The sequence below is a fragment of the Mustela lutreola genome, chromosome 9, assembly GCF_030435805.1.
Source record: "Mustela lutreola isolate mMusLut2 chromosome 9, mMusLut2.pri, whole genome shotgun sequence".
NCBI lineage: Eukaryota > Metazoa > Chordata > Mammalia > Carnivora > Mustelidae > Mustela > Mustela lutreola.
Window position 1 is genome coordinate 128504727 of NC_081298.1, and position 24948 is coordinate 128529674.

Sequence of the window (24948 nt, forward strand, 5' to 3'; positions counted from 1 at the left end):
CTAATCTTCATCAACAGTGTCTGCTTGATGAATGGAGAGACCCCGATCCTCCAGAGCTTGAAATTCCAGCTTCTCAGCTTCTAGCTTGGTCAGCTGTTCTACCCTTCATTCTTCTAGGGTCTCATCATCAGACACTTGCTGGTGGGGTGTGTCACTCTCCTTTCCGAGACTATATCTCCTAGAAGGACCACATTTTCTCTTCTGACCACAAAAATCCCTTGAGATATATCACTGTATTTTTTGCTCACATGAATGGGCTCCACAGTCTGATGTAACACTAAATTAGCAAACTGATCAACACTTCTTATAAAACTGATAAGCATCCTTCCTTCTTAAATCAGGACCAAGAGCTTCTTGTCAATGTCCTTGAGGAGGCTGGTGGGGCCAGACACAGAGTTCATTCTGGGCTGAGATAGGGCTGCTGTATATCGCCTTGGTGGGATAGCATGCCCAACATCTCCTTCCTTTCACCATAGTTGTGCCTGGGTGGGACCCAGACAGAAACTAGAACCCAGACCAGGAACAGCAGGCTGTCCCAGATCTCAGCAGCTGAGGTCAGCTGGAAAATCCTCTAGAGATTTATTTTTAAAAAGTGATTTTCAGGACATGTCCCAGGGCCATTGCACATTTAACTCTATCTCTTGAGTCTTTTTGAGACATCCCCAACCAAGGGCTGGCAAGGTCTTTTGGCTTCTTCAACATCTTCAAAAATAAATTATTGAACTCTGTTGAATATAATTTGTAAGTATTAGCTATTTTACATTTTTTAAAAGATTTTATTTATTTATTTATTTAAGAGAGAGAGAGAGAGAGAGAGAGAAGCAGAGGGAGATGGACCACCAGACTTGTACCTGAGTGTGGAGCCTGAGGTGGGCTCGATCTCACAACCTGGGACCATGACCTGAGCTGAAATCAAGGGCCAGACACTTAACCAACTGAGCCACCCAGGTACCCCAAACTATATTGTATTTTAAAATTGAGATTAATGTGCCACGTATGATCATTCTCAATCAGATCACTCAGTTTACCTCAAGACTGATTCTCTGTGGAATAGTTTACTGTCTTTCACTTTATATTATGAGGCATTCCATTCAAATTTACACACACACACACACACACACACACACTCACTCACTATACATCATGCCTCCTTTGACCCTCTGGGAATCCTGACCCGAGGTGATATTCGGACTCTATTGTTATGTTGCAGTACAACCGTGGTTGAAGCCTCTTTCAACCCCTAGTCCTCCATTACTTAATTTAGAATGTGAGGTAGGAGTGGAAATTGGGATGGGACCAGGCCGGCTCACAGGGTCCTTGCAGCTCTGGTGGTTGATCTGTCTTCTATGCTTTGGTTTGGGGAATCTTTTGACCATAGAGCTCCCTCTCGTCTAAGTCATCTAGTCTCTTGGTTGGGGGGGCATTTTCTCTGGGCGTTAATGGACAAGCTGGGGCCCTGGGTCCTGGGCCTCTCAGGGAGCCACACCCTTGTGTGAATAACTGAATGGAAGAAAACATCCCATGTTATACCCAGTCTCCCCAAATCTGCACCACTCAACTGTCTCAGCCAGGAATACCGCATTGAGAGGTAATGGCTTCTCAAGCTTGTCCCACATGTCTCCCTCCTGTTCTTCCTGAATCTGCCATCTTGTAAAAAATAAAGACGATTAACCCCTCCTTTGCCCAGAGGTAGTTTTAACGTCTTCAGTGTCGGATTAGTCCCTGTGCTGCCCCAGATCCTGTTTCCTCCCTCCCCTGCCCAGTTCTGTATGAGGGGACACTGACCTGTCCTGGCTGTTTTTCCAGGCTCCCCCGACAGAGGGCTCCTCTTGGGTTTGGTCAAAGAGAGGCCCTGGAGGAAGATTGAAGGGAAGAAGAAGGGAGAAGCCAGCACATTTCTCTCCCTTTTCCTTTGCCTTGAGTTGTTTGAGTCCTTGGCAGAGCCTGCAAGTCCCATGGCCCAGCTTCTCAGAGACTGACTTACTGTGGTTCACAGTCTCTGCTGAGTGACCCCTGCCCCCAGCTCAGGTAACTCTGTGGCTCTTCTTAGTCCCTTCAGCTGAAGGATGGCAGTTGTCTCCTGTTGCACTCCTCTCTAGGGCACCTTACTGTCACCATTACCTTCCCCACCTCCCCGTCACGCGGAGCACCGCTCACTGTTACGAAATACCCTGTGTACGAGTACTTGGAGGGCTTGCTGTTTCTTGTTTACATCCCAACTAACTGAGTTGCTAAAAACCGTACTTCAAACGTCTTTTCCCTTCCTGTGTGTATAATCTAGGCGCCGCTGAAACACATTCGCCTTCATTTCCGTTAGCACCTCCTGAAGTAGACAGAATTCATTCGCTCTTTTATTCATTCAGTCAATATTTGATGAGGCACGACTCATATCCCCTAGCCAAGTACTGTGCTAAGGGATGGAGCAGTGAACTAAACAGGCAATGTTTCCGACTTTGTGGAATTCATGGCTTTGTGGGCAAGCCTCGAACCCCTAAAATAAAGTGTGTTAAGAATGAGACACTATCGTCACACACAGATTTAGGGGACAGAAAGAACTGGGTTTAGTTCAGCCCTGCTACTTGCTTCAGGTTAGATAAACGCGGGCAAGCCGCTTTGCCTTCCTATGCCTTGGTTTTCTCTTCTTTGAAAGAGCACGTGTTGTCCAGTTCATGCCTGCCCCGGCCTCTTTGCATGCTCAGTGCGGACGCTGGTGTTACTAACTTCATAGGCCTGCTCATGATTAAATGTGTTGCTTTTAGAGAAAGAGACAGATGAACCAGAAACAAACTCCTGTCAAATATTTATTTTTGAAAGCAGCTTTCAGGGGAGCACACATTCAGCACTGCTGAGATTCAGGTTGGAGAGGTGAAGTGGAGCTAGAAATGCGACAAGATGGAGTGAAGTCCCAAGACTGGATAGAGACAGTTGCTGGGAAGAGCACCGAACAAACTTCAAATCACACCCATGGCCGTTTCTGCTGGCAGCCAATCAGTAGCCACGCTGGTCTGCCGGCAGGTGCAAGTGGGGGCCCTTCTTTCTGCTTTGCTTGATGAGACATCACTCCCTGTAGTAGGGGCTCACTGCCATGCACCCCAGGCTTGTCTCCCTGTTACAGGTCCTCTGTATTTTTCTTGTTATTGCTGTGATCATAGCCGTCATCATCATCACATGATTGCTAACGCTTGTGGAACTGAGTCCCCCCTCACCCCCCGCATCCCCGCCCCACCATGTTCCAGACATGATGCTATGACTTGTCATGGCAGAGTCTGGGGAGTAGCTTGGTCTTGTGCTCTGGCTAATCAGGCGTGTGTGTGCACGTGTGTGTGTCTGTGTGAAAATCTGCATGTGCCACAATAATTTAAAGTCAAGGTAGGACATTTCACATCACCAACAAGTTGAAGTTAAGCTGGGCAGATGATAATTTTAGTATTAATTGTGTTGCGAGTTTTTGAAAATTCTGATTTCCACATTAAGTTAGAGGCACACGTGTCTTGGTTATCGTCCACGTTCAGAGGCTCAGATTCATCACTTGTTTTTCACCCTCATTCTTGAGGCTGCATGTGGCAAGTCTCATAGGGCATGGTCTGCGGCTCTGAACCCATGTTTCTGCCATCCCCAGGGCTCCCCGGCTTCACCACACTCTGGGGCCTTCTGTTGGCTCTACTACATCTTTAGATCCAGATTTAAATGAATCATTTGCTTACATTTCACTCACAATTTTTAATCATCCTACCCACGATATTCTAATAGCATTAAATAACTACAAAATCTAATAAAAATCAGTCTGAACCTCATTAGAATCTCATTAAGAATAGGGTTGTTCCATTTGCTAAATTGTCGGAGATTATTTTATCCGGTTTTGTTTTGTTTGCATTGTCCAGGAGAGCAGGGGGATAGACGGAGTCATAGAATGTAGCTTCACATACTCAAAAATTCGTTCATCCACTTTCTTGGGTTTATAGGTGAAGAAACTATAGTTCAAACAAGGGAGGGGGCTTTTGCAAAGTCCCACCTGAAATGTGTGGCCGTTGAGAACAGGAGCTTAGGCCTCCTGCCCCTTAGTCTAGCGTCTCCCCTCCAAGTTCCGGGCTTTGAGCCCAGGCACTGATTTATGGATTTGAGGAGCATATCAGCTATTGAGCAATGACTCACTGATCAGCCAAGCGCTCTTTCACTGAGCAGTCTGGAGCCTCCAGATGGACACCAGGAAGTTTCAGAGATGCAGAGGGAATGAGTCCTGCCCTCTGGAAGGCTGAGAATCCACCAGGGGTGTGGTTCACAAGCAGATGAAGAGCTGTTGCCTCTGGAAATGCTGGCCTGTGCTCACAGTGCTCACCCCATCTCTTCCACATCAGGACGGGGGTGGCATTCCTCCCAGTCCTGGCCAGTCCCACAAGGAGAGGTACGGACAGAGGCTTCCCATGGCCCCAGTGCTGAGACAGGCAGGAGCTATTTGTCTGTTTTAACAAACAACATCTCCAATAAAAGGACTCATTGGGTAGGACTGAGTAGTTCACGGGCAAAGAAAGAAAGGAAGAGGCTCAGGCAGGAAGTCTTTTATGATCTATCAGTGCACAAATGCTGGCATCTCTCTTTCTTAAAAAGAAAAAAAAAACCCGCAGTGCTAATATGAATAATTATGCCAGCTATTGCATAGCACTTTGCAGTTGAAGACGTGCTTTTGAATGCATTCTGTTATCTCATCGCATCGGTGGGAGATTGGGGAAGGGGGGAGCAGAGGGGGCTGGCACCTCTGGGGACGCAGCAGCCTCTTTGTGCCTGGGAGTCCAGCCTGGCACAGTGGGTGGACGCTACCGCCGAAGATATCTTGCTGTGAACGTCCCCTCGGAGACGCCCCCGTGAGCTGCTGTTTTCCCATGGAAACTTGAGCAAGTCTCTCCAGGTTATAAACTGGAGTCAATTCCTGTCCTGCCTGGAACCACACTTCTTGAGCCGAATCCTTGGCGGGTGTTGAATGTCCTTCCTGGCCCTTGCAGGCTGCTTGCTTGTGCCCATGGCTGCTGGGAGAGTCCTTCGCCACAGCAGGGCCCATGCTGGGACAAAGGTGCTGCCACAGATGGGACCTTGCCAGGTGGCACAGTCCTGAGATTTCTTGCCCTAATAGGCCCTTTAGACACTGTGGGTGGCAAAGGTGCAGAAAGGCTGTTGCCAAATTAGGAGCACGTGCAGGAAAATGTCGCTGTAAAACATTTTTCCAGAACTCCCTGTCTCCTCTTGCTTTTCCTTCTGGCGGCAGGAAAAACAGCAATGATAACAAAAACACAAACACCACCCCCAGCTCTAGCCGTCTTTAACCTTGACAATCGAAGGTGGCATGATTTTTTCTGGTCTAACGGGTACCCCTCCCCACATTTCAGCAAATAAATCAGCTAAAGTACATATTGTCCTGCGGGTCTGCGACTCCAGTGGCTTCTTCTCCTTCCTCCTCCTGCCCACTTTCCTAGGAGGGTCCCTGGGGGCAGGATGTCTTCACATCTCCAGCTCTAATGGGCTTGCTGGTCCACGTGCTGACGTGCTTGTCCTCTTGTCCTGGCGCAGGTTCTGGCCTCACCAGCTCCACCGCTGAAGTGCCCACTGCTTGGGGGAATGGTTGGGGGGGGGGCGTCCGCCTGTGTTCTTGGCTCAGGCAGAGCAGGATCCTTGACCCTGGGGCTTGGTGGGAGGAAGCTTCTCCATCCCTGAAGCAACACTCTTCGGACTGCAGGAGATGAAGAGGGCGTGGCCTCTTGGGCCGCCTGGACACATCCGCAGCCACTTCTAATTGACCACCTTGTGCCATGCTGAACACCTTGCCCAGGAGCCAGTTTCTCTGTGGGCACTCTGGTTTCCCTGAGATCCGCGCTGGGAAGTCAGGAGTTAGCTGCTGTGTGCGGGGATGTCCCCGCACCCCTGTCAGGCTGACCCTCCCAGTCTCTCTGCCACCCACAGCAGTTTCAGTCACTGGATAGAGGCAGCAATGTCTGACCTCCTCGCCACACATCTTCCTCTCTCTTCCAGCCCCGGGAACGCGCACTGAACCATGTTCTACTTCATTTTTCAGATAGTTGGAAGCCTCTTCATGAGCTTCCCTGGTTCTCTGCCCCACAACCTTCTTTGAGGCCTTTGCTCACCTTCGCTGGACAACAAGCCTTATTGTCTGGCCAGGCAGGAGGGAGGCACGGAAAAGAAAAAAACTGGGGTTCCTGAAACCGTATTGGAAGCCATTTCCAAAAAATCATGGTGCTTTATAAAACCAATGTCACATGAATTGACGAGCCCCTGGGACAGAGTAATTCTGTCACATTCTTTGGGTCCGGTCTCTACAACCCCATCCTTGTCTGGTCAGGCCTTCTGCATGGGGCCGCCAAGCCCTGTGAGAGAACCGCAGGCCTTGGGGCACTTTCCCGCCCTCAGTTTTCCTTATGGGCCCCGCCCACGTCACACAGAAGTCTGCCAAAAATGGGGCTGGTGAGTACTCTGAATAGAATTTTGGCAAGTGGCTAAGGTTTCACATTTACTAAATTTCTGAGTCTCTCTTTACATGTACTCAAACTGGGAGTCTGGAACATGCACCCTTTGGATACATTTTTTTTTTTTTTTTAAGTAAAATAACATGTTTTTGTTATTTGGGGGGCAAACCTTTTGCCAAACAGAGAGAGCCAGAGGTGGTCTGCACTCTGCAATTTGTGCACCCCTTGTCATCTTTTAGAATAAAAATGAATAGTGGGCAGTAAATGCCATGGTTTTATGAGACTCCGTTATCTTGGGAAACTGGAGTAGGGAGAGGGGGGTTTGGGGGGCTTTTCTTTGGGATGGAATGACACAATTTGTTAACCTGCCTCCCCCCGCCACCCCAAATCTCTATGTATTCCAAGGTTGGCAAAGGAGAATGAGGTTTGAGTTCTAATAAAACGCACTACAACTTGAAGCCAGCTTGTCGGTGTGTTTGCAGAGGGGGTGTGGAGTCAGGAGAGAGTTCAGTTGGGCGCATAATGGGATGCTGTGCTGTCAAGTTGGTACCCGCCCTCGTTGTAGCCTTCTTTGCTCTTTGGTGTCCCTGAAATGAGGACTGGGTATTTCACTCTTGGTTCTGGTGTTGTCCACCTTGGGTCTCGGCTTGTGCCCATGGGAAGTCATGATAACTGGGTCATCACAGCATCCATCTTTTCCACCATAAGCTAAACCCCAACTGACACTAGTTTGTTTCTATCGGCATCACCCCCGTCTTCCAAAATGATTGGACAAAGCCACATGTGAAAAAATTCTACTAATTCCTACTCTGTAGCCCGTGTCTACCGCCCACACTTCCCCCAAGGCTGGGGCCCTGTGGCAGGGAGAAGAGGCTGAGTCATTGCGTCGTTCGTAAACAGTGAAAGTTGGAATTGTCTTCGCCTCTGGAATGGGAATCCTGAGAAGTTTTCCTTTCCGCCTAGCTTTTCTGGTAAAATAATGAAACGATGTGATTGTGCCTCAGAAATCTAGAAATAGGCCATCTTTCCTCAATGGGCAAATATTAAAGTTAATGCTGAATTTTCAGAAAAATAAACCTTGGGAATGTTTGTGCAGATTTTTATTGGGCAAAGCCAGTGTCTCCCATTAGCTGAGTGAGGAAGACGGTGGGGATGGTGGATGTTGGGAGTGAAATGTGGGTGGTCGGACCTGGTCAAGCTTCTTCCTTCCCTTTGTCACTCAGTTTGGACACATGGAGCTCCAGTTTCCCGCTTTCCTAAAGCCTGGAGACTGTCAGTCGGGTCTGCGTGGCTGGTAGGTAATGGCTGAGTTGTCCCACCATCTCTGCTGCGATGGAAAGTGATGGACATGCCACCTGACTGCTCGGTAGGAATGTTTTCCCCCATGTTGGGGGCTAGCTCACTTGCTACCCTGGGTCTGGCCGGCTCTCCTCTGGCCAGGGGGATAGGAATGGTTTGTGTTTCTATATGTGTGCAGGTGGAAACAAACCCATGATTGGAGAAAAAGTTGCTCAATCCAACCGTTTTATTTATACGGCACCAAATGTCCAGAATCATCTGTGAGGTTTTTTTCCCCCCTCTACTTGACAGCGTTGGCTTATTGTTTGGGCATCCGAAGGCACAGGGATAAGGAAATGCTTCAAAAGCTCCAAAGATCTGCCTAGGTTATCTCATCCATACCCAGTGCCTTTAAATGCCGCCTCTATTGTGACAGACCCTAATTTGCATCTCTAGGAAGGACTGTCTCCTCTATCCAGTGGCCTCTGGGGCAGGGGGTGTTACACTCACATCTTAAACCATCGGTGTCTCTAATTGAGCTCTTGATGTTACCCTACACTCATTTCTTCTCCACTCTTTCCCCCATCCAAAGACGGCGCTATCATTTACCTAGTTCGACAAACCAAATCTGGGAGTCGTCTGGGATTCCTCCTCTTCTTCATACCTTCATCAGTGAGGCTGGTTGATTCTACTTCCAGAATTGAAGTGAATCTCCTCCCTTCTCCCCAGTGTGACTAGCATCAGCCTGTCTGTGCCAGTCATCCCTTGCCCTGATGTCCGCCAATGCCTCCTAGCAGGGCTTCGTGCCTCTCCTCTTGCTTGTCAGTCATTGTGCACGCTGCAGTCTTTTCAAAACTTTAGTCGGATCCCATCACTCTCTTTTCCAAAACTTTTCGCTGAACTCTGTTACACTGAGAATAAAATCCGAGCTCCAGGTGGGTTGGGGTGACGGAGAAGGGGAGAGAGAGAAGCAGGCTCTGTGCTGGTATATGAATTGTATGTCGATAAAGCTGTTAAGATTGATTACTTGAATTCCTGCGAGAGCATCCATGGCTCTTTGATGAGCACCTGACCAAGCAGGCCAATCAGAGTGGGTTCCCATCAGATGGTAGCTTTGATTGGACCCGGATAATAGCTCCTCCCCTCTCCTTCTCCCTCCCCACTTCCCCCCTCTCCTCCCTTCTTCTCTCCCTCCCTCCGCTGCTGCTTAAATATTTTCTCAGCATTCTTCTGGGAACCTTGACCCAGAGCCAAATTGGACATGACCTTTATCTTCAAGGAGCTAGGTTTGGTTGGGAGCAAAGTAGGGTGGAAAGGAATATGCAAAAGTGTGCATGGTCAGGACCCAGCCTAAGTCACTGAGCACAGAGATGGTATTGTGGGGATTCTGGCAAGAGAAATCATCTCTGTGTGGAGAAACATCTTTTGCCGCAGCAAATATGGTTTTATTTCTTTATTCTTGTATGAATTCCACAGACAGTTACTGTGCGCGGTGCTGGGGACGCAGAGATAAATCAGAGAGTGTGTCCCCAAGGGGTAGGTGGGGCATATGTGCCAAGTCTGGTGGCCCTGCAGCCCTGTAGGGCTGGAGGCTGAGGGAGACCCCAGGGGGCTGTTCAGGGGCAGGTGCGGAGCTGCCTTCGAGATTAGCAAGTGTTGGAAGGATGAGACTGCTTGGCTTGGCAAAGCTGCTCAGAGGCAGGTGTTTTGCAGAGAGCACAGATTGGGGCAGGTCACACAGCCTCCCCGAAATGGCCTGGCCTCAGAGGCAGGTTAGGGGATGGGGGTGTGAACGCCCGCAGGGAGGGCAGGCGTGGCTTTGAGTCTGGATGGGCTCCCTCTCTGCGGCAAGGTCTTTCCTCTGGCATGGGTGAGATGCCCCTGCTCCCCACCGCCGAGCTGGTGGCTGCTCCCCGGTGTGGAGGGCTTGCCACGAGGTCCCTGCAAGAGAGCAGGCTCTGCGGGAAGTCTGACTGGCGAGCTGCCTGGCTCTGTGCGGGGCGTTTGCCACTAGAGGGAGTGCCTCATCGTTTTCCTTCCCCAGCACTGGGCTCCCAGGGCTGCAAACCTGCCTGGGTAACTGCCTGGGATTGGGGGTTCCTGGGAAACTCCTTTGCTCTTTTCTACTTAAAGATTTCTCGGAAGCAGCTGGATTCAAGAATCCTCAGCATTGTTTGGCAGGAATTTGCAGAATGCTTCAAGTAGGGATGCAGCCTCGGGCCTCTTGTAGACCTTGGGCGGCTTTGGCAGGGATTCTGGTCTCTGGTGAAGCTGTCCTTTGTTTCCAGCACTTGAGGACTTGAGAAAAGCTGGGGACCTCAGTTCTGTTTCCTTGTGGGGAGTCTGGTCTGGCCCTCAGAGCAGCAAAGGGGAGGCCCATGGGTCCTGGGCAGTGGCTCAGCTCTGTGCCACCTGAAAAAATAGTTGAGTGCCTGGTGGGAGGTATGAGGATGGGGAATCAGGTGAGGCCAGGCTGGCCGGACTTGGAGCTGTTGTCTGCGACCCGGAGGCAGGATAGCTGACTCCCAGTACCTCGAACATGGTGCTAGTGGAACGGATGGGCACTGTGGAGTGTTCGGACCCCGAATCTGGGCAAGAACAGCCCTGCTGTGGCTTTCTTGGCATGGCCCTTAGATAACAGTCGATGATGGCTTGTGGATGCCCCTAAGTCTGGCAAGAGAGACTCCTCCAGATCCCAGCTGGGCTGGCTTCCTACGGCGACTGGCTGATGGCTGCTGCCTTTAGAGGCACGGCTAGGACGGGATGAACAGGGTGTCCCAAGAATGAGCCCTTGTCCTTGGCCACCACTGACCTTGTCACTAAGATTTTGGACCACATCCTAAACCTCTTTGACCCAGGCCCTGCTAAGGGAGTCGGAGGCTTGGAGTCCATTTTCTCCCTCCAGCATTGACTCCTGGGTCTTGTAGATAGTCCCTGGGCATAGGTGGCAGGTGTGCAAGAGAACAAAGTGGGGGACCACGTGCTGCAGGAAGCTGATGTACCGTGTGCAAGCAGGAGCAGGTCAGAGCCGGCCTGCCGAGGCTCCTGTCACTGCTGTGGTTAATGCTGGTGATTACCATGGTTACCCGAGGCTGGAAGCTCTGAGAGTCGAAGGCAGAGCAGGAGAAGGATGTCCTCTCCCTGCCACATGGCTGCCTCGGCCTCCCTGGGAAGGAGTCTCCTGGCAAATATAAGAGCCTGACCCAAAGAAGTTATATTGTCAGGGTTCAGCTGATTCGTGTAATCATCTATCACCAAACACTGGGGCCTTTGCAGGGCCCTGTCCTGAGCCATTCCATGGGAGGGAGGCGAAGGAGGTGTCCTCAGTTTGCTCAGTCTTAGGGACAGGTGCTCAGGAAGCTCGGAGTTAGAGGAAGGAAGCAGTAGGAGGGATGGGGGAGAATTCAGCACAGACTCTCGAGGATCCAGGCTCTCTGGGCCTGTGCTCGCACCCTCTCCAACTGGGGTGCTGGCTGGGGAGGCAGGACACCTGCTCTGCCTGTGGTTGGAGGCACCAGCTCCTGCCAGGTCCTGCTTCCCCATCTGCAAAATGGGGTTAATGGTTACTAATCCCCACCAACTCCAAGTCTGTGGGGAGGATTTTTTAAATGAATAATTTTGTGCATTGAAATGAGACAACAGATTTCAAGTCTTTGGAGAAAAGAACTTATTCATTATTATCAAAGACTCATTGAGCAGAAATTCCATTTATCTCCTTTGCTGCCTCTCCAGCGCTGCCTGAACTGAGAACCACATCACCTCAAGGAGATGGTGGGGCGTGCACAGCTGCTGAAATCCTAGCCCTGGGGGTCCCTGGGGGCTGAGGGAGGCCAGATGGGGGCTTCCTCTGAGCGGGGAGGGGATCCCGGGACCAGGACACGAACTCCAGGTCCACGTGGCACAGCAGAAGTCTGAAGGTTCTCAAGCATGGTGTCTAGCCTGTGCTGTGAGCTGGGGAGAAAGGAAACAGGAGCAGGTGCGTGGAGGAGGCCTGCTTCAAAGCTCTTTCTCTTTGGTTCATTATCATTACATGTTCATTTTAAAAAATGAGAAAATACAGATATGCCAAAAGAAAGAGCCAGAACGAAGACAAGAAAATTAAATCACTTATGTTAAATTAATTAAATTCTGATACTCAGGGTAAAGTGTATAACATTGAAGGTGTCTGCAAGCGTCTGAGAGAATGAATGAACTCAGATGACTGTAAGCCGTCTGATAGATATCTCCCAGAACTTTTTAAAAATAAAGATCTTTTTTTTTTTTCAGAGAAGTTTTGGATTTACAGCAATATTGAGTGGAAGGTACAGAGGGGTCCAATATCTCCTGTGCCTACGTGTGCATAGCTTCCCCGATTACCGACATCCCCTGCTAGAGGGGGACCTTTGTGCCATCAGTGAGTCTCAGGGACATGTCATTATCACCAAAGCACACGGATTCCGGTAGGATTCCTTCTGCTGTTATATGTTCTATGGATCAGGACACGCTCCCACCATGCGAGTATCATGCAGAGTATTTTCACTGCCCAAAAAACCCTCTGGGCTGCCTCCGTCAGACATATCCTCTTCCGGATGGACATTGAAACCCTCCCTCCCCCCTTGCAAGAATGTGTATGTGTCCTCACAGTCGGATTCTACTATGCACACCGATGTGAAACTTGCTTCCCCTCTGAGAAATGAGATGGGGAGAGTAAGTGTGGAACAGCCCCTTCTCGATAAGGTGGACTTGACGGCTGTGTTATGCAGACCAGATGATGAGGCTGACGGAAGGAAGAAGGAAAGAACCTGAGGAAGGACAGAGCTCCTCGAAGGCTGGGCAGGAGAGGAGGCCCAGAAAGGGGAGTGAGTGGTGGGACGGAATGTCCTTTGGTAACACGGTGCAGTCCTTACCACCGCCCTGCCCGTAGCTGTGCTGGACCCCGGTGTGCTTCTCAGTCACGACTTCCTTCTCCCGAGCTCCGTGCTCCTTGAAGGAGGTCACTCACCGAAAAAGAAAGGATCCTGGCGGGGTAGAGAGATGTGTGTATTTGTTGATCAGGCGAGCTGTCCCAGGGCTTTCCGTGTCCCTAGCAAATCAGCAGGTGTGCCCTCGTGGGTCTGAGGACCCCCCCTGCCTGTGGGCTCAGGAGAGAGCCCCATAACTCTAAGCCTCTGCTTGTCTGCCTGGCTTCCTCTGCCGGCCTTATCTGTGCTGACAGCTTCTCCTTTATCTCTGAGGGTCTGGATCCCAAGTCCTTGACCACTGGGCTGTGCTTGAAGGGCTCTCTGCTTCCTCACGAGGCCTCTGGTCTCACACGTCCTATCTGCATGGTCCAGACCCACACATCGGCTGGCGCTGATGGCTGCGGAGCAGGGAGACGCGGGGCTCCCCAGCAGAACGCCAGCCCGCCAAGCAGCCGGTCGCAGGCACCTGAGCACAGAAGCCCGGCACACTGCCCTTTTCCTCCTGGGTCGGAGGGGACTCCGGGTGTGTCTCACTGAGGGCAGCAGGCTCTAGGCTCCCGTCAAAACGCACGCCTGACATCTCCCTGGAGGGCGCGGCTTGGCACACCTGTTGTTGGTCACCCAGGACGGAGTTGGTCACCCAGCCACGGAGCCGGCTCTCGAGGAAGATGAACTGTTGGATCCTGAAAATTTTGCCTCCCGAAGCCTCTGCCCTTCGAGTTCTTCTGCGACATCCTATGCTTTTTCTCCCTCAGGGGATGCGCCCGAGAGCTCTGCCATTCACCCCGTGATCATCACGTGTCCTCCTGGCCTGGCCAGTGCGGGTGGCAGGGAGCTGCGAGGGAAGGCTGGCTTGTTGGTGAAAGGCTGGGGCCAGGGGCCTAAATTAATGAAGAGAAACCAGTGGGGACACATGTGAAGTTCTCAGGGAGGCCTTTGCTCCCCACAGGTTCCACGCACGGCTCTGTGCACACGGAGGGCTCGCCGGGCCATCCCACTTCTCTCTGCATGAAGCCCATCTTCCTGCTGCACTCCGAGGAACCTCTGCTCCTCGCTAACCACAGCGGCTGGCCCTCCGTCTTCAACCTGAGCCCCCGCCTTCCCTGCTCACCAACTGCCACCTGGCCAGCCTGCAGCTGCCCTCCCAGCCAGAGCTCCCGCCTGCCCAGCTGCGTCCAGCAGGTGCAGAGGGGGCGGGGCCTTCCCTGCTGGGCCCGCCCCCTTCCTGCTCTTCAGAAATCCAGCTCTTTAGAGAAGCTTGGAGGCCACTCTCTGAAGTGGCTTTCTTTTATCTCTCCTATGTCATCTACACTTTTTTTAAAAAAAAAAAAATAGTATGTATTTCAGTTTTCTTATTTTTTTGGTCTCTTTGTTTACTTATCATCTCTCTCTCTCTCTCCAAGTAGCCTCCAGGAGAGCCGGGACAATGTATGTCAATTTTGTTTATCACGGTGTCCCCGGTACCCAGTGGGATGCAAGGCGTATAATAAGTGTTCTGTAAATAGCTGATTGATGAACGGTTTAGCCACACATGTAAGAATGTCTTGACTCTAGGTGACTTTAAGCTCGATCTGAGTAAGACATATGAACTGTCATTCTCCGGTTGATGCTTGCTCAGAGCGAGGGAGAGGGCTGCCCCACTCTGCGTACACAAATGTTGTCATTCTGGAGCTCTTAACGTGGTGCGGGGTTTGGAGGAAAAGTAGCATGTTAACAACATATCATGTGCCCGGAGGAGATTCCGACTTAGAACCATAGGCTTTGAGGAAAATAAACTTGGGCCTTTCACTGGGGAAGGGAAAGCTCAGGGATACCTACAAGCTGTCCACAGGTGTCTGAGGCATTGGCATGCTGTGGAAGGAGAGGACTTATCCTGTGTGCTTAGAGGGGGCTGCCTGGAAGGCAGTGATCTCTCCATCACTTGGAAGTGTTATTAGAAGCTTCTCTTGGTAAGCATGTAGGATGAGATGACATTTAAAATTGCTTTTAGTCTGAAGGGTCCACATATCTATCATCATTTTGAAATGTTTTTGTTGGGTTCCTCTAGCTGGCCTGGGGTAGGTTGGAAAGGCAGACTATTCCTATTCCTTCTTGATTCCTGAGGTAGTTTCTGGCCCTATAAGAGTGTGTGTGTGTGTGTGTGTGTGTGTGTGTGTGTGTGTGTATGTTTGTGGTGGATTGGATTCTTGTTCATCCAATATGTTCACTCAATATTCACATTTTCTTCCTCCACACGCTGGCATATACCTCATTGCCTCTCTCCCCTTGGGCACAGCCATGGGACCAGTGCACAGAAGTGGGAGTACACCAAGGCCTTGAGTGTTTGTTTGCCCTCTGGCACACTCCCGCCTCCTCCATGACACGAGCGGACCCTGAGTAGCCACAGTTCCAGAATGAGGAGACATGTGGAGAGCAGACCTGACCCCAAGCACAACCGAGTCCAGCCAACCTGCAGACGCTTTACGGAGAAGCAGTGAATGTCTGATGTAAGCCCCTGAGATCTGGGGGCTCTTTGTCACACAGCCACATTACAGAAAACCTGACTGACCAGTGTTCGTGGTATTCTTTACAGGGAACTTCTCCACTACTCAGGTCCTTGCACAGAGGGCTTCAGGTCTGGGGTGCCTTTTCAATGGCATGTCATTGAGGAGTTAGGGCTTAGTAAATACTTCTCTGTCCCCTTTAGACTCCTTTCCCTGACCTCTTCCTCAAATGTGTATGTCCCACATCGACAGGACAATAAACCATTCTTACAAAACTCCACCTTTTCCTCCTCTACCAGCCACCTCGGCAGGCTCTCAGAACTGTCTGTCTCTGACAAGGGCTATTTCCATTGTGGGAGGATCTCAGCTTTATGGGGGGCGACGGAGGGGCCTCTGAAGCAGCAGCAGGATGAGAAGGAGCCACCAGCAGGGCCCTCTGGAAAGATGGGAACAGGCAGGCAGCTGAGTGCTCTGAGGATGTCACAGACCCAAACCAGGATGTTCTCTGTGATGTCAGGTGAGCAGCGACTTAAGTGCCTCTACCTTGAACGTCCCCAGCACAGGCATGCTGAAAGTGGCTTTTAAAATGCCTTTGACTCTTATCTGTCTTGCATCATGCTCTGAAATGAAATCTCAAACACTTTAGCGGGGTTTGATGCAGAGAACGGTAAGGCTTAGGCAGAAAGAGAACGGGAGTCAAAAACCCTGGAGAAAAGCATGAATGGGCTTGGAGAGGACAAATAAAATAGCAGAGACATTTATACGGGTCTCCCTACCTCTCAGAACAAAACAATTATGCGATAAGAGAGGCATGGATGGGAGGAAATTCTTTCATTTTTCACATTGCAAGCTGGAGAGACCCAATAGCCTGTTTATGAAGAACAATAAAGAAGATACATGAACTCAGTAAAGAGGTTGTTACAAATATATCGGGTGCTTTTGAAAGGCCAGGGTTTTCTCCCCGCTTTTGGATAAAGCTGTCAGCTAAGTGTTAAAAGATTTTTTTTTGCTTTTTTGTTGTTGTTGTTGTTGTTGTTGTTGTTTTGTTTTTTTGGTTTTTTTCAAAAAGCAATAACAGACACCAGCAGTTTGCTACAATTGGCAGAAAGAGTTATCACTTTTATTTAGGATTTGGAAATGCAATCAAAGAAGGGCAGATTGGAGCTTGAATTAAATGAAGCTTAAACAGCAAAGAGAAAAATCTCTGCTGGTCTTTTAAACAAACAAACACAAAAATTACAGCTTCTTATTGTTAATTTGAGCTATAAAAAATTTGACACTTGTACTTGGTATAATAGTGCCAAGCAGAATGGTTGCTACTTTTTTGTGTTAAGTACTGAATGTTCTGATAACTTTAAAAAGTAAAAACCCATGGTGTTTGGAAACTCTTTAGTGGGACCTAACTTATTTCGTGGGAAATTACAGTCAAGACTCATTCTGTTGGTTTTTGCGGAAATTATTTCCTCCTAGGCTACTTTACATAGATCAAAAAGTTGGGAGCATCATTTCTGCTTAGCTGTCTTTTCCTATTTGTTGTGTTTTATAATTCCTGAATACCAAACGACCTCCCAAGGTTATGGAAACTATGACTTGCCCTCACATAATTATTTTCATTTTTTAAATTCATCCTGATGAGAAAGTTTTATATTATCTAGGACCTTCCTTATCTAGATCACAGTTCTAAGAATCAGAATAGAAGCATAAAGTCCCCCTGAGAAGATAAAAGAGATGTCACAGTGGTTGCTCCACATCTCAGGCATTTTAGCTGTAGGTCTCTGGACTCATTCAAGATTCTTAAATTGCAATAAGAGCAGCAGGCTGATTTTAAAACCCAGAGTGAACTAGAAGTGAAGAGAGGTCTTTTTATGGGCCAGGATCATGACTACCAGAGATGACAGTAGACTGGTGGTAATATGAGACGGAAATACTACAAAACAGGCACAAGCCTGGAGGACCCATCAATTTGGCTTGATTTAGAGAAGGGATAAATTCTTTCCCAAGTATGATGGTTAATTTTATGTGTCAACTTGAGGGACCATGGGGTGCCTGGTTATTTGGTCAAATATTATTCTGGATGTATTCTGGGCATGTTAAGGTTTAGAGAGGAGATTAACATGGATCAGTAAACATATGGATGATTAAAGCTGATTACCTTCTTCAACATTGGTGGGCCTCATCCAATCAGTTGAAGGCCCGAATGGGACAAAAATCCTGACCCTCCCTTGAAGAAGGAGGAACTGTTTTCTTCCTGTCTCTGAACTGAGACATAGACCTTCTCCTATCTTTGGGCTTGGACTCAAAGACTGGAACTTATACCATCTGCTCTCCTATTTCTCCTGTCTCTGAACTGAGAGACCTTCTCCTATCTTTGGGTTTGGACTCAAAAACTGGAACTTGGGCCATCTGCTCTCCTATTTCTCTGGCTTTTGGTCTTGGAGTGGAACTATACCCATGGCTCTCCTGGGTCCCCTGCTTGTCAACTTACAGATCTTGGGATATAGCCTCTATAACTTCATGAACCAATTCCTTATAGTTCCTTATAATACCTCTGTCTCTATCCTTATTTCTCTCTCTCTCTCTCTTTTTATCATCCTGGTTCTGTCTGGAGAACCCAGTCTAACAAGCCAAGCCTTGCTTGGGTCTTGGGGTTCCCTCTGATTGAATTGACAATTCCCACCCTGTGTCATTAAGGGAAGGTGCAGGGTTAGTGTCCTCCTTGCTACACAAGTATCAGATCAGCCGTCCCTTTGCCTGGACTCTGCCCAGAACTGGGACCCATGTCTATTGTGTCTGCTCAAGGTCATGCCTAATGGATGGTTGCAGATTTGAGTAGAATTCCAGAATACAAGCTCCAAGGGACTCTGAGAAGCTTTTTTTTTTTTTTTTTTTTTTTTTTTTTGCTGCCTGCCTGGCCCACACGCAGTCAGTTGTCTCCCACAAACACTGTGGAATAAATGAATGTTCTCTATACCCTCCCACAATGGTATTGAATAGAAATAGCTTAAGAATTTTTTAGTAGCTAAGTTTTTTTTTTTTTTTTTAAGTGCTAATGTTTAGAGAGAAAATGCTCAGGCTTTCCAAACATGCTTACCTTATCCCCCAGCACCCTTCCTCACCTGTCCCAACACTACTTATTACTCTTTAGCGTGTAATGGTGCACAGGGCACTTTTGGTTCTAGCACACGATATGGTAGGAAGAAAGAATGCAAATAGAATCTGATTTTCTCAATGAGACAATGCTACCATAAGGGTTCTATTCCTTATTCATAATTTTTATAGAAGCACTTGATATTTAAATCCTGAAGTCTATCTTGGCTAGGAATCAGAGCTACAGTTCAATTCTGCTTCTTCCAGAAGCTTGTTGGGCAAGTCCCCTAACCTCTGTAGGTCTGTTTCCTTAATAAAGAGGGGGAAATACCTCCCTCACGTGCTGGCTGTGAGGGTTAAACTCAGTAAGTATGGAAAAAGAACTTGTGCATTACCTGGAACATAATAAGTGCTCAATAAATTTTAATTCCCCATCTCCCTTCTCCTTTCTCCAATTCAATCAAGTATTATGACGGATGTGTTTCCTGTTCAGTGTAAAGCTTTTTAAAGTGCATATAAATCAATTAAATAGGGCAATGCAGTAGTTGATCATGTAACATTTATTTGAGGGATCCTCAGAAGAAGGGGAGAAGATTAAGGGCTCGTGAAAACCTCTAGACAGACCCTAGGAGAGGGCGGCTCAGGTTGGGGTCCTGCAACATGGCGTGGGCTCTCCCTGCTGTAAGTTCTGTGAGAACGGGTGGGGTGGGCTTCAGGGCTGTGACTTATGCTTGGGTGTTTATAGTTCAGAGAGTGACCCTGAGTGGTCCTTTCTGCCACTGTAGGTAAAAGCAAAGTGATCAGAGGAGTCACAGAAATGGCCATCTAACCTGTCTTCTTGGTGTAAGGTTCGTGAAGTAGTTATCTCCTCAGTGAGTGTGGAAGGTAAAGCGGGTTTGACCGGACTGAAATTTCTCACCACTTGTCTGCTGCGAGGAGGGAGGCATGTTTGCAGGTACCCTTCCCTTCTGGCTGCTTTGAAGCATGAGCTGGGGCTGGAGAGGGGAGGGCACGATCCTTGAGGCTTTACTTGGATAACTTTATCCCAGAATGCCAATACTGGGAGGGAGGATGAGATATGCCCCAGACAAATGGAAAGAGAGATTTGGGTCAATAAGGAATGCTCCTTCTGTGGCCAGGGAATGGCCTCCAATGTGATTCAGGTTCTAGGCAATCCTGAAAAGTCCCGACACCATCTTTTTCCCTGGAGGAGGACAGAGGGAATTCTGTTTGCTCGTGCATAATTCCTTGCTGCTCTGTACCCCGGTTGCCCCGTGTTTTAGATTGGAATCTAGAGGAGGCATCCCTCAGAAAAAGCCATCCTGCCATGGGAGGCCATCTCTGCCATCCTTCCAAGATCAGGCTCAAGGACTGTCCCTTCACCAAATGTCCCTTGTCTGCATCGTCCTATGCTCCATCCAGGGCTGAGGAGGGAGCTGTAGGAGGGTAGGACTCTGTCTCTCTGTCGTGTGAGTGTTGCGAGACAATTGTCCCCCTGTTCCTTGCATTTTTGCACATCTTGGGAGTGGAGGAATAGATGGCCTTTGTTCTTGACTCTGTCTTCTGGGATATTTGAATAGCAAAAGCCTTGCAGGAGCACGTACTTTTACTGTCCACTATAGTGAAGATAATGTCTCCCTCCAGGACAAAAGTCAGGCAGACTTATGCCTATTTTAAAAGGTTTGGCTTGCTAAGCTTGGATCCCCTCAGCTGTGAAGCAAACCCGCTGTGTGTGCAGCATCTGCCGGAGAGTGGGGGAGCTTCCACACCACTCCCTGCCCCTGGGGTTCGGGCAGGTAAGAGCAGCCAAAGCAAGTGAGATGCTCACGCTGCTTGTCGAACCCTGGGGAGTCCAGTGCTTTGTTTCTGGTCCAGAGTCTCAGACCTTCTACCTGCATCCAGAAAATTGTGGAGGGCTAAATTGTTAGCATGCAAGTAAGGTACAACCGGCGACCCTCCACAGCTCTTGATAGTGAATTTGTCGCAAGAGACTAGTGACTGTCCAGGGCTGAGGGCAAGGCTGTGTCCACTCACAGGAGGCCAGCACCATGTCTGATTACAGTCTGGACAGCAACTGTCTCAGACAGCTCTTACACTCTCTCTTTCTCCTGGCCTCCCCTGAACCTCCCGCATTAGGATATTTTGCATCTCTGTGCCTGGTGAGGTGGCTGCAGGTTTTCTCTCTCCCTCTCTCCCTGTGTCAAGGCCTCCGGCTTGCCTCCCCCCACCCCGGCCCTGCTGCCACCCTCCCCTTTCCCTTACAGGTGTAGCCTGGTGCCTCTTCTCCTCCTAACCCAGTCCTGGGTGGTCCTCTTGTCCACTCGTCCGCAACACCCCTTGTTGGGTAATTTTCCCGCCATCAGGGAAAGAAAAATGTTTTGCCGGTTTGGAGGTCAGATTTGCCTGAGAAACTTGGGTGAGTTGTGTCCACGGTCCTTCCTGGGCTCTTCACAGCTTGCCTCAGACTGCAGGAAAGTGGGGCTGCCTGTCTTTGGGGTCAGCCGCTGGGAGCCTCTGCCAGTCAGGGCCTCTGCAAACTCCCATTTGGCCCTCCCCCTCTGCCACCCAGTCCTGACGTCTGTCTCTGGCATCCGCTAGGGACACACAGAGGTTCTGCTGAACAGCTGAAATTGAACCCGATTCAAAGCTGTTCTGTAATAGGCAGCTGGCACTGTCTCTCACTATTTCTTCTCTATTTGTACCCTATACCTTCATTCTTCAAACGATGTCATGCTATATAGCACCTTTCTTAATCTGCTCTTGCTGTTGAAAATTATTACTCCTAGAGTCGTGATCAAGCCATAGACCAGGTAGCCTTGGGGATCATGCCCAGCTGTGGGTCTGGTCATGGTCATGTACGTACAGCCCAGAGTCCGCCTCTTAGGGTTGTGTGGGGAGGAAGTGCAGGGAGTCAGACACCGTGACTCAGTGAGGTGCACGGGGAGTGCAGCCGAGAGCTTAGCTGCCTGGGAAGGGCAGGAAAGGCTTCCCAGGAGAAGGAGGCTTGATGTGTCAAGCCCTCAGCATTTGTCTGTAGTAGGCTGGAAATCCCAGAATCTGGCACAAGACTTATTTCTGTAGGGAAGCGGAACTGACAGTGGTTTTGCATAGATCTCCTTGCAATTTCTTCAGTGTCCAGAAAGATATTTTTGGTTCTTCTACTCCCTGAGCCCTTCCTCAGTCATCCCAAAGGGCAGACTATTGTATTTGCTCAGTTCCCCCCCCCCCCACAGGGAGCCATGCATTTCACTTGTTTTAGGTGAAAAAAGAGCCTCCTTTAACAGATGAATGAAGCGGATTAAGGAATGAGAAGAATTCTGGAAGCTTTCTGTCTAGGCTATTCTTGGGTCGCTCATTCACTTACTCTTTCCTCTGTCCGTTCCTCCCTCCACTCATTCATTCATTCGTTCATTCATTCAACTGACTCTGACTCTTAATGAATCTCGGCTCTGGTGCTGGACTCTGGGCCAGGCTGGGTGCTAGTGAACAGCGGCAAACAAAACAAGGATGTTCCCACTCTTGGGGGACTTGCAAGTAGATGAGGAAGACAAATCAGCAATACATGCAAACTGTTATCAGGCTTTGCAGGAAAAATGCTGGGTGCTCCGAGATCAAAGAGATGAGAGGGTCTGCCTAAAGTCAGGTGGCCAGAGATGGCCTGCCTATGGAAGTGACCTCCCTACAGAGCCCCAAAGAGCGAGGAGAACTGGCTGGGTGATGAGTGGGAGAAAGAATGTTGGGCTGAATAGAGCATGCTGGGCGCCACTATGCAAGGATATGGTCAGAGGAGCCCAGTCAGTGGAGGAGACAAAGCGTCAAACCAACTCACAAAACAAAGAAGTCCTTATTCTCAGGAGGACCCGAGAAATGGGCTGATGGAGGGTTCCCTGTGTGACAGGCACACTGTGTTTCTTGTCCCTCTAGCTGGACCCAAGCAGTGGCTTCCCTTCAGTGGGAGCAAGGAGGGGGCTAGTGCTGTGAGACAGGATGGTGGAGAATCACAGGTGGTTTTCTAGGCCACCGGTGATGATGGAGTTCTTATCCCCTCTCCCTCTTACTGGGTAACCTACAGTTCTGCAGATGCTCTGTCCACGGCGCTCCCTGGACTTGGCTACCCCTGGCTGAGTCTCTGATGAAGACAGCACCTGCCACAGAGTTGAGTCTAAATCCCGGCTGCAGGGTTCAGAGGCCAGGACAATTATGACAGAAGTCAGGGGGCAGAGGTCCCTGTCGTGCAGGTCGTGGTACACGGCCTGTAGTGGCTTTTTGCGCCGTGGTTGGGAGAAGCTCATTTAACGTTTTCTGACATTTCCCCAAGTGAATGAGTGGTCCGTGGGTGCCACAAGAATGCTCATCTGTCAGTTTTGACAATATCACAGAGTGTACATTATTTATGCTAAAAATAGTCTGTACAAAAGATGAGGCTCTCATGGCAGGCACCAGTGAAATCCAAAGCTTCCGCCAGACCCTCTTCCCTCAGAGGTGATTGACAAAGTAATTTTCCGCTGTGCTTTACTAAGCCAGAGCACACCGTGCCCACCAGCAGCCTCTGCAGCCCCATGAGATCACTCCGGGCCCGTCTCAAGGCCTTCTCCCCAGGATGGCCCGTGGCCGGGTGGCCTCCAGGTCGGGGTTGGTCATGACTCTCTCCCATGCCTGGGGAGGGAAGTTGCAGATGGGGAACTGGGCACCAGAGTCTGCCTTCTCTGTCCCCATCGGGGCTGTGGTTGTAACAGCCACCGGTTCGTTGACAGCCTGCTCTGTGTCAGCCCTGTGCGGAGCGCTTTCTCCTGCTGATCTCCTGTCCTCGGCAGGAGGTACTCCTGACACCAGAGGAACGCTGCTGCACGACTCGGATGGGAATTAGTCGCTCCTGCATGCGTGGCAAAGCAGGGAGCCCAGAGGTCTGATTCAGTGAACTGTGGGCCGGGTGCCGGTTTTTTCCATAACCTCCAAGTTGGGAGGCGGAGGAGGTGGTGAGGAGGGTTTTCAGCGGGGAGAGGACACACTGAAGAGCTCCAAATGATTCTCGCACATTTTAAAAAAGGCTGATGAAGGCGCTTGTTTTTAAATTTAGCTGCATCATCCCCAAATCTCTGCAGTGTGTTTTGGATGTAGAAAATGGGCCAGAGAAGCTTCTGTTTGAGTTTCTGTGAGAGAAGACCAGCTCAGGCAAGCTGCCTCGGCTTTGCAGTGGCAGAGAATGCAGAGCAGCACACAGTAGGTGCTTTATTTTTTGTGGAATTGATTCCAGTCCCTAGCTAAGGCTGTACCCCTGACCTTGCGTGCATGCTTCTGAGGGTGGCCCTAGCTCTCCCATAGCCTCAGGCGTGCCTCCAATGTGGGTGCCTGCGACCCAGGGTCGGCTGCCCACTGTCTTCAGAAGGGGCCTGTCCAATTTACTCAGAGGCTGCAACTACAGATCTGAGGCCCGTGAGTGTTGGGGACAGGCCAGGAGTGTGAGGCTGGGCCACATCACCTCAAGAATTTGCTACTATTCCAAGCATCTGCGGTTCAGGGTCTCAAGAGAGCCAGAGCGGCAGTTTCTTCTTAATGTTGCTTTTGGACAATAAAGGAAGAGAGGCCCCTTCGCTGGCTCTGGGGAAAACCCAGGCCTGGAGAAGAGGAAAACCACTCTTCTCCAGGAGCGAGCTTGTTTGAGGGAGCAGGAGGGCCAGACTTGCTTCCTTCAGAGGCCAGATCTGCCTTCGCCCTGTGTTTGTCTGCAGACCACAGATCGCGGCCTGATTGGAACTGACTTTCCCCCAGGCACTCAGTGCAGGCCCATTAGCCTGACAGTCTGTAATGTGCTGGGAGAGGCCCTGAGTTAGCATTGCTCCCAGGGAGGCTTCTCTCTGCCTTCCAGGGCCATATCACACATGCTCCCTGCCGCCTGCATGTGCTGGGCCCGGTGCCAGGCAGAGTGGGGGCTGCCTAGAGGGCTGAACGGAGGCTGAGGGTTGCCCTCAATGACCTCAGAATCTGGAGAGGAAGCCTGCCTGGGCATAGCTGACCTTAAGCAAGGGACTCTCTGCTGAATGGAAGTTCTTCTATGTATCACACGGCAGCTGAGCTCTCCAAGCCTGGGCTACTTGCCCCAGGCTAGACTGGAGAGTTTCCAGGTAACTTTTGCTCACTCTGCTCAAGCTGTCAGTCAGCATACATTAAGCACCACTGTATGCACTTTTGCCAGACCCCAGAACAAGGTGGAGACAAGCAGGGGGTCAGAAGCCCTACTTTCTAGGCCTGGCCCTGCTGTCAACCAGCTATGTGGTCTTGAACAAGTCTTTCTGGGCCTTAAGTCCCCATCTGTAAATGAGAGGATTGGACAGTAATATTTCTATGAGTTATTCTGTCTTTGATATTCTAGTTCATTCTTGTTCCTCGACATTTCTCCTGCTCCTGCTTCCACAGCCCAGCACGGAACTGATCACACCGTTGGTGCTTGATAAATGTTGGCCCGTATGACACACTGCAACCCAGATCTCTGAGTGCCATGGTCCGCAGCCTTATTTTCTACCTCCTAGAGATCCAGAACCATAGCCTCACCCCCTGGCCCACTAGAAAACAGACCATGCCTGTTTATAGAGCTCACAATTAGTTACTCACTTAAGGATGCCTGCTGTGTCCATGGCCCTGGGCTGGTTTGGGTGCTCGATTTGGGGATGGAAGGGGTACCCCACCATTTAT

General features: G+C 49.9%; 1 pseudogene; it reads right to left on the minus strand.

The window, feature by feature from the left end:
- On the minus strand, window positions 1-401 carry LOC131808455 (U6 snRNA-associated Sm-like protein LSm1; annotated as a pseudogene).
- Between the last annotated feature and the right edge of the window lie 24547 nt (window positions 402-24948).